The 8005-nt window shown below is 34.7% G+C and overlaps 1 protein-coding gene across 1 annotated transcript in view; it reads left to right on the top strand.

Moving 5' to 3' along the window:
* The window catches only part of HS6ST3 (heparan sulfate 6-O-sulfotransferase 3), a 625223-nt gene that overhangs the window by 576739 nt on the left and 40479 nt on the right, over window positions 1-8005 (top strand). The gene's annotated exons all lie outside the window — the stretch shown is intronic.

Here is an 8005-nt window from a genome sequence, read left to right as displayed (position 1 = left end):
ATTTTATTTTTATTTTTTAAATGTGCACTACTGTTACACCAGATATGAGTTGCTCTGGTGTGACACTGTGCCCTGGCAGGCCCTGAAACACACACTCATGAAGGAAACTGACTGCTATTATATTACAGTCCAAAAAGTTTTGTTTTTTTTAAATGCAAGCTATTGTGACAACAGATATGAGTGAGTGGTGGCACTGGGCAGGACCTGAAACGCACACTAGTGAAGGAAACTGACTGCTATTATATTACAGTCAAAAAAAGTATTTTTTTTTAAATGCAAGCTATTGTGACACCAGATATGAGTGGTGGCACTGGGTGAGTGGGCACAGTATACGCTGTGAGCCTGACACACACGCTGGCAGACAACTAACTGCTATTCAATCTATTACAGTCAAAATTGTATTTTTTTTTTTAAATGTACACTACTGTTACACCAGATATGAGTTGCACTGGTGTGACACTGTGCCCTGGCAGGCCCTGAAACGCACACTAGTGAAGGAAACTGACTGCTATTATATTACAGTCAAAAAAGTTTTCTTTTTGTTAAATGCAAGCTATTGTGACACCAGATATGAGTGGTGGCACTGGGTGAGTGGGCACGGTATACGCTGTGAGCCTGACACACACGCTGGCAGACAACTAACTGCTATTCAATCTATTACTGTCAAAATTGTATTTTTTTAAAAAATGTACACTACTGTTACACCAGATATGAGTTGCACTGGTGTGACACTGTGTCCTGGCAGGCCCTGAAACACACACTCGTGAAGGAAACTGACTGCTATTATATTACAGTCCAAAAAGTTTTTTTTGTTATATGCAAGCTATTGTGACACCAGATATGAGTGGTGGCACTGGGCAAGGTGGCACAGAATTTCAGTGACATTCCAATTAGGTCAATATGGATATTTCAGAGAGATTTTATTTTTATAGCATATTATGACAGCATTACTTGACCTAAATAGTATGTTTTCTACTATGTATGCTTCTCTATTCCTACAACCAAGGATATTGGCAAAATTAAAGAAATCGCAACATCATGTCCCTGCTGCTCTGTCTGATAAAGGGATTCTGGAACCAGTCATTGCACAAGGTGTCATTAAAGATCATTCTTGATAGTCTAGAGAGAGAAGAAAGCAGTTAGTTTATTAAAGTGGTACTTCACATCATCCCATAGCAAAAAAACAAGTCAGTTTCTCTTTTCACACAGAAATAACAGCAACACTACAAACCTTTATAACAGGAGTATATTGTATGTTATTGTGACTACAGGAGAATTAATAAATTGCTTTTGTTGTATATTAACAAAGATAACTGTTATAAAAAAAAGTATTGGCTAACAAAAGCATAAAATCATTATTCTAAAACGGTGAAGAAATATGCGCTTGTTGAGTTGCAGCTTGTCCTTGGAGAATTTCTTGCGAGAACCAAATACAATGAAAGATTTTGTTTTCCACCAAGTTTAACTTAATATTAATATCCCTTAAAATGAGATTACAGTTAGTTATTATAATAATTCTTTCCTGGCTTCACATTCTCTAACAGGATTTTATTTTTCTTCTGTACCATGCAAGAACTATTGATTTACTTGGATATGAATTTAATAGGTTCGGTAGTTGAGCTGTTTTTAAGTGCTGTACACTTTTCCTTCACAGCCTCTCTGCATACACTCTTTGCATTTTGCAAGACAATGTAGGGAAAGTCTGGCGTGCTTATGAATGTTCTACTTTTATATCCCCAAGGGAAGTATAAAGTCAATATGGCAGCAATAGATTTTGACTGTATAACTTCTGAGAAGGTCATTGCATTGTGATAGAAGCTTAGTTGAATACTTCACTATTCACTTGTTCATTGGAAAGAATTTAAATTTTTATTTTAATTCATGAAGAATCTACCTCAACGAAAATGCCATATGAACATGGCATATTAATATTTACAATACATGTTCCTAGCTAACTATAGATGGTCATTTTTCTTTTAAAATATCAAAAGTTAACTTTTAATGTATTAAAATCTATCAATTTCTCTCCAACTTTAGGGTATTCTTTTCCCCTTATTGTAACGAAACATTCCCATATTGTGAAATACTTTCAAATAAGCCCTATTAACACCCAGTCTTGAAATGCAATTTTAATCTTTTTTGTACCTTGTCTTTGTAAACTTATCTTCTATGTTTTCAGATGTATCATCGTTATTCCTATTCTCCTGTGTTTGCCGAACTAACCTCTTGTATAATGCCCAGTCCACATTTTATAGAAGTTGACGTCTAATATGTAATTAGCAGAACATTTATTTGAAACATAAAGGATGTTGTGTAAACACATATGTTTTGGGCTGAATGTGCAGATATATATAATTAACCCTACTCTAACTCTAAATAAATTACAATTTTATTTTCTCAATATATTAATTTATTTTTTACAGAATTATTGTGAGTTTAATGTTTAACCCCTTAAGGACACATGACATGTGTGACATGTCATGATCCCCTTTTATTCCAGAAGTTTGGTCCTTAAGGGGTTAAAGAAATGCAATGGTGTCCTCTTCTTTGCAATGTATAAGAAAGGGTCTGAAATATACATTATACAAGAGGAATCAATTTTTGGTTGTATGTAATATTTGTGACAAATATAGATAAATCATAATCAGCAAATTCTCTATTTATGGTTATTAGTAATAAACCTGATAAAATTCCCAGTAGTACAGCTTCATAAAAATGCAAATAATGCCTGTATATGTACCTACCTTGTATTTACATTCAGTAGGTAAAGGTACAGCTAATTATGTTACCATACAGGGGTTTGAAACCTGCTACTGTTTACAAAGTCAATGTCCTCTTCTGATTGAGCCATGCTTACCCTTTTCATTGATGGTTAGAATTCAATAATCTCATTAACCTTCTTGTGCGGGCGGAATAAATATGGGTATACTATTTCTAGGTTCTTGGGAGAAATATAGAGACAGAATAAAGTCCAGACAAACAAATATTTTTATCTACAATCCTACAGTCTGAATTATGATTATGAACCAAAGAGGAAGGGAAGTGAGGTTTAAGTGAAAATAAAACATATTAAACCATTTTAGTAGCAAAGTTATTAAAACCTGTAAAAGTAATCCCTTGGGTGCCAGATTGCACTCTTAATACTTAATTTGTTGATTTTTCTCCTCCCACTTGAGACTTTGCTGTACTACATTTAGTACGTTTCTCTTACTGTTATTACTTTTATCACACAGTGAGCACTATATTTTTTATTTTGTTTTATTCATAAACCTCATGGTGATAACTCCTAGAACATACACACAAGAGTGAAAACCCATGTGCACCTAAGATTGTGTACTGTACCACTTACCGAAAGCTACCAGTAAGCTCCTAAAGCTATCTCTTGAACATACCCCATTGGAGCAAGACAGAGAACACATATCCATTGGCGTGGTTATACTGCCAATGCGCCACAAGCTCCACACACTGTAAGTGCAATTCCATTTTTCCTCGTTCACTTATCTATTAAAATACTACACTATATTGTGCACTCTGTCCTCGTCTCGTTTTATACTACCACACTGATCTGAACTTGAGGATTTTCACCAGGGCCCTGCTCCTCTCCTTCCACACAATAACCTCTCACAACCTCTCACAGAAAGGAGAGGCTCTGGTTTTGGTTGTTCCAGTTGCCTATCTGAATATCTAAACAAGCTCTAAAATCCTATTACCCTGTGCCAGCTTAAGGTTTTGAATGATATAATGGACCACTGTACAGAAGATGAAGCAAGCTTAGTGACTGTTTCAACACTATTTTGTGGCTCTTGAAGACATGAGTAGATGAAAAAAAATCTTACATTTAGAACCACAGAGGACATACTATCTGTTGAGATTCCACACTTGATGGTATCTTTAATCTTCATAAGCCAGCCACTGCATCAGACACAGCTACCAGAAACCTATTGGGCCAATTTGAAAATGACCAGGAAAAGGTTGCAGCTATCTCTGTTCTTTAAAGGGACCTCTCCTTTAACTTTTGAAAATATGGCCCTCACCGTTTTCAAAAGCCCTTTCCAATAATTATTTTGCATTGTGAAAATCCCTCATTATATTTCATGACACCTGTCAAGTCACTGATATAGAGGAGGTGACTGCCGTCTTCGTAAATTTGGAAACTCCACTGGGCTCACTTGGGCGTACACCATCCCAATTATCGATGGGAGCGAACAAAAGGTACCCCATTTGTACCTCTAGTGCCCACACTGATTCCGTATGTAGCAGTAACTACCTGACTGTTGAGGATGTAACTGGACAGTATGCCGCTTGTTCCATGACATTTTTCTTTACCTATTTGCTTATTTACTAGTAAAAAAAAAACAAAATACTTTTGTTTTATTTCTACCTACTTTATCTTTGTGTTTCTCTTTAGTTGTTTTCCTCTAATAAATTCAATAGAAATTTATGAACGCAATGTAGGACTTTGCTTTTGATTTCAAAAACCTTATGTTAATGGTTGAGCACTCTCTCCAGCAAAATCTGCTTAGTGAAATACTAAAAAGTATTCTAACAGAGAATAATCCTTTTTGTTTGTTCGTTTTTTTAATGAAATATTGAATATATTTTCAAAAGCAGTCAGTCTATTTTAAAATAGTTTCTTTTAGAAAATCCATAAAACCAAAATAAAAAACATTAGCGACCTAATATATCAAAAAGTTACAAAAATCATCAAATAATATTCCATGTACTCATTGATTTCTTGCTAAATACTCTAGCATGTTATATAAGATTTGAAGAAATGGCAGTTCATATATTTTTTAAATATTCGAGGTTGTGGAAGGTAATTTATGGTATTACAAGAGGAGGAACAATAAGGATAATTAACTAGTGTGCACTAGTGTGATCTTGAGAAAGCCTGGTATTGTGGGCGAAACGCATCGAAGTGTGAACAGCTTCCTGCTGCCAGAGGTGGATGCACGCCTAACTGTCAGCATCGTTTGCCAGCCACAGCCTCCTCTCCGTTTGAATATTCATTTAATCAGCGCTGAGATCGGGTGGGAGTGTGCACTGGTAACGGCTGCCAACCCTCTGTGTATTGTAAAGTTTATATAGTGGTGTCTTGGAAACGAGTACCACAACTTGCTGATGTAAGGGTCTTTAATTTGGGGGAAGGGTTTTGTATGTTAACTTGATTAAATTGCAGTATTACGCTATGATAGGTCTTTTTGTATCATTTCAAGGTTAAAAGCCCACAGTGCAACAATGTATCTACAGATGCTGTGACATAGCTGCAAGACTAATCTTATCCCTGTGAAAGATCCTCACCCAAGATTTATTGGAACCTATAGCAAGACTTTTCATGATTATTTGAGTACTACACTTATGGTGGTCTGTTTTATTGTATTTTATTTTATTGCACTTGGAAGTATTTCCATGAATCCGCATTCATAAGTGTTTTACTTCAGATTGAGAGTGATCACCTAAATTAGGTTTCAAGTATAACGCTGACACTTTATTTTGTTTATAACTAGTCTGCACAAGCAGAGCATGGTGTTCCTATGTTCTAAAATAAATGTTCAGAGTGATGACATATTATATGAAATCTGCAACTGAATTTTGACCATATTACCAGCTGCAAGGACAAAAAAAGAGACGATCAGTATCCTGTTGCTTGAACCATGTGCACACGGTGTGCTGAGAGCTATTAGTGAGTCAGAGTCATCTGACATGCTTCATTTCAGCAGCAGCAACATTTATTAAAAAGTGAATATAGCCAGAACACTAATGAAGATGAGACCATATAAGAGTGGGCTAGAGACTCAGAGAGGGCTTGAGAACTAGAGTTAGAACATTATAGTGAAACATTGTACTGTGTGGGTATATCTGTATTGGAGTTCTATTTATCTATCACGTCAACCCTGGCTATGCGGTAGGGTTACCATAGCCACCGTGTTTTAAGGGACACGTATCACGTATACATATTGATGGGCAACACATAAAAAGGACTGTCCTTTACTATGTAGAATTCAGAAGCAGGTGTAGAAGATTAAGAAATTGGGCAATTAAGAATTCTACAGAATATACATTATACATACTGCAAGGCAACCCTTTTCATGTACTTTCATAAATATGTATAAATTATATGTGTCTATGATAACGTGGTGGATATGGTAACCCTAGTTAAGGGTATCTCTTTATTGTGTCTTATTCTGTGTGTTGTATCTCTGTATTTTACTCAGCTCTATAAATTGCATGGGTATATCTGTAATATGCTTAGCTCTATTTATTGTATGGTATCTCAGTATTATACTTAGTTTGTCTTTTGTATGGGTATCTGTATTTTACTCAGCTTTATAAATTGTATGGGTATATCTGTAATATGCTTAGCTCCATGCATCACATGATATCTTAGTATTATACTTGGTCAATCTATTGTATGGGTATCTCTGTATTGTACTCATTTCTGTGTATTACATAAGTATATTTGCATTGAACTAAGCTTTCAGCATCTCTATATTATACTTAGTTCTGAGTAATATACGGGGGTGTTTCTGTATTGTATACTGTTCTGTGCATTATATAGGTATTTCTGTATTGTACCTAGCTTTACATAGTATATGGACATCATTGTATTATAACCAGCTGTGAGTATTGTATGAGTAACTCTGTATTGTATACTGTTCTGTGCATTATATAGGTATTTCTGTATTGTACCTAGCTTTACATAGAATATGGACATCATTGTATTATAACCAGCTGTGAGTATTGTATGAGTAACTCTGTATTGTATACTGTTCTGTGCATTATATAGGTATTTCTGTATTGTACCTAGCTTTACATAGTATATGGACATCATTGTATTATAACCAGCTGTGAGTATTGTATGAGTAACTCTGTATTGTATACTGTTCTGTGCATTATATAGGTATTTCTGTATTGTACCTAGCTTTACATAGTATATGGACATCATTGTATTATAACCAGCTGTGAGTATTGTATGAGTAACTCTGTATTGTATACTGTTCTGTGCATTATATAGGTATTTCTGTATTGTACCTAGCTTTACATAGTATATGGACATCATTGTATTATAACCAGCTGTGAGTATTGTATGAGTAACTCTGTATTGTATACTGTTCTGTGCATTATATAGGTATTTCTGTATTGTACCTAGCTTTACATAGTATATGGACATCATTGTATTATAACCAGCTGTGAGTATTGTATGAGTAACTCTGTATTGTATACTGTTCTGTGCATTATATAGGTATTTCTGTATTGTACCTAGCTTTACATAGTATATGGACATCATTGTATTATAACCAGCTGTGTGTATTGTATGAGTAACTCTGTATTGTATACTGTTCTGTGCATTATATAGGTATTTCTGTATTGTACCTAGCTTTACATAGTATATGGACATCATTGTATTATAACCAGCTGTGAGTATTGTATGAGTAACTCTGTATTGTATACTGTTCTGTGCATTATATAGGTATTTCTGTATTGTACCTAGCTTTACATAGAATATGGACATCATTGTATTATACCCAGCTGTGTGTATTGTATGAGTAACTCTGTATTGTATACTGTTCTGTGCATTATATAGGTATTTCTGTATTGTACCTAGCTTTACATAGAATATGGACATCATTGTATTATAACCAGCTGTGTGTATTGTATGAGTAACTCTGTATTGTATACTGTTCTGTGCATTATATAGGTATTTCTGTATTGTACCTAGCTTTACATAGTATATGGACATCATTGTATTATAACCAGCTGTGAGTATTGTATGAGTAACTCTGTATTGTATACTGTTCTGTGCATTATATAGGTATTTCTGTATTGTACCTAGCTTTACATAGTATATGGACATCATTGTATTATAACCAGCTGTGTGTATTGTATGAGTAACTCTGTATTGTATACTGTTCTGTGCATTATATAGGTATTTCTGTATTGTACCTAGCTTTACATAGTATATGGACATCATTGTATTATAACCAGCTGTGAGTATTGTATGAGT

This window comes from Pelobates fuscus, chromosome 1, assembly GCF_036172605.1.
Source record: "Pelobates fuscus isolate aPelFus1 chromosome 1, aPelFus1.pri, whole genome shotgun sequence".
Taxonomy (NCBI): Eukaryota; Metazoa; Chordata; class Amphibia; order Anura; family Pelobatidae; genus Pelobates; species Pelobates fuscus.
This window is presented reverse-complemented; position numbering and strand designations above follow the sequence as displayed.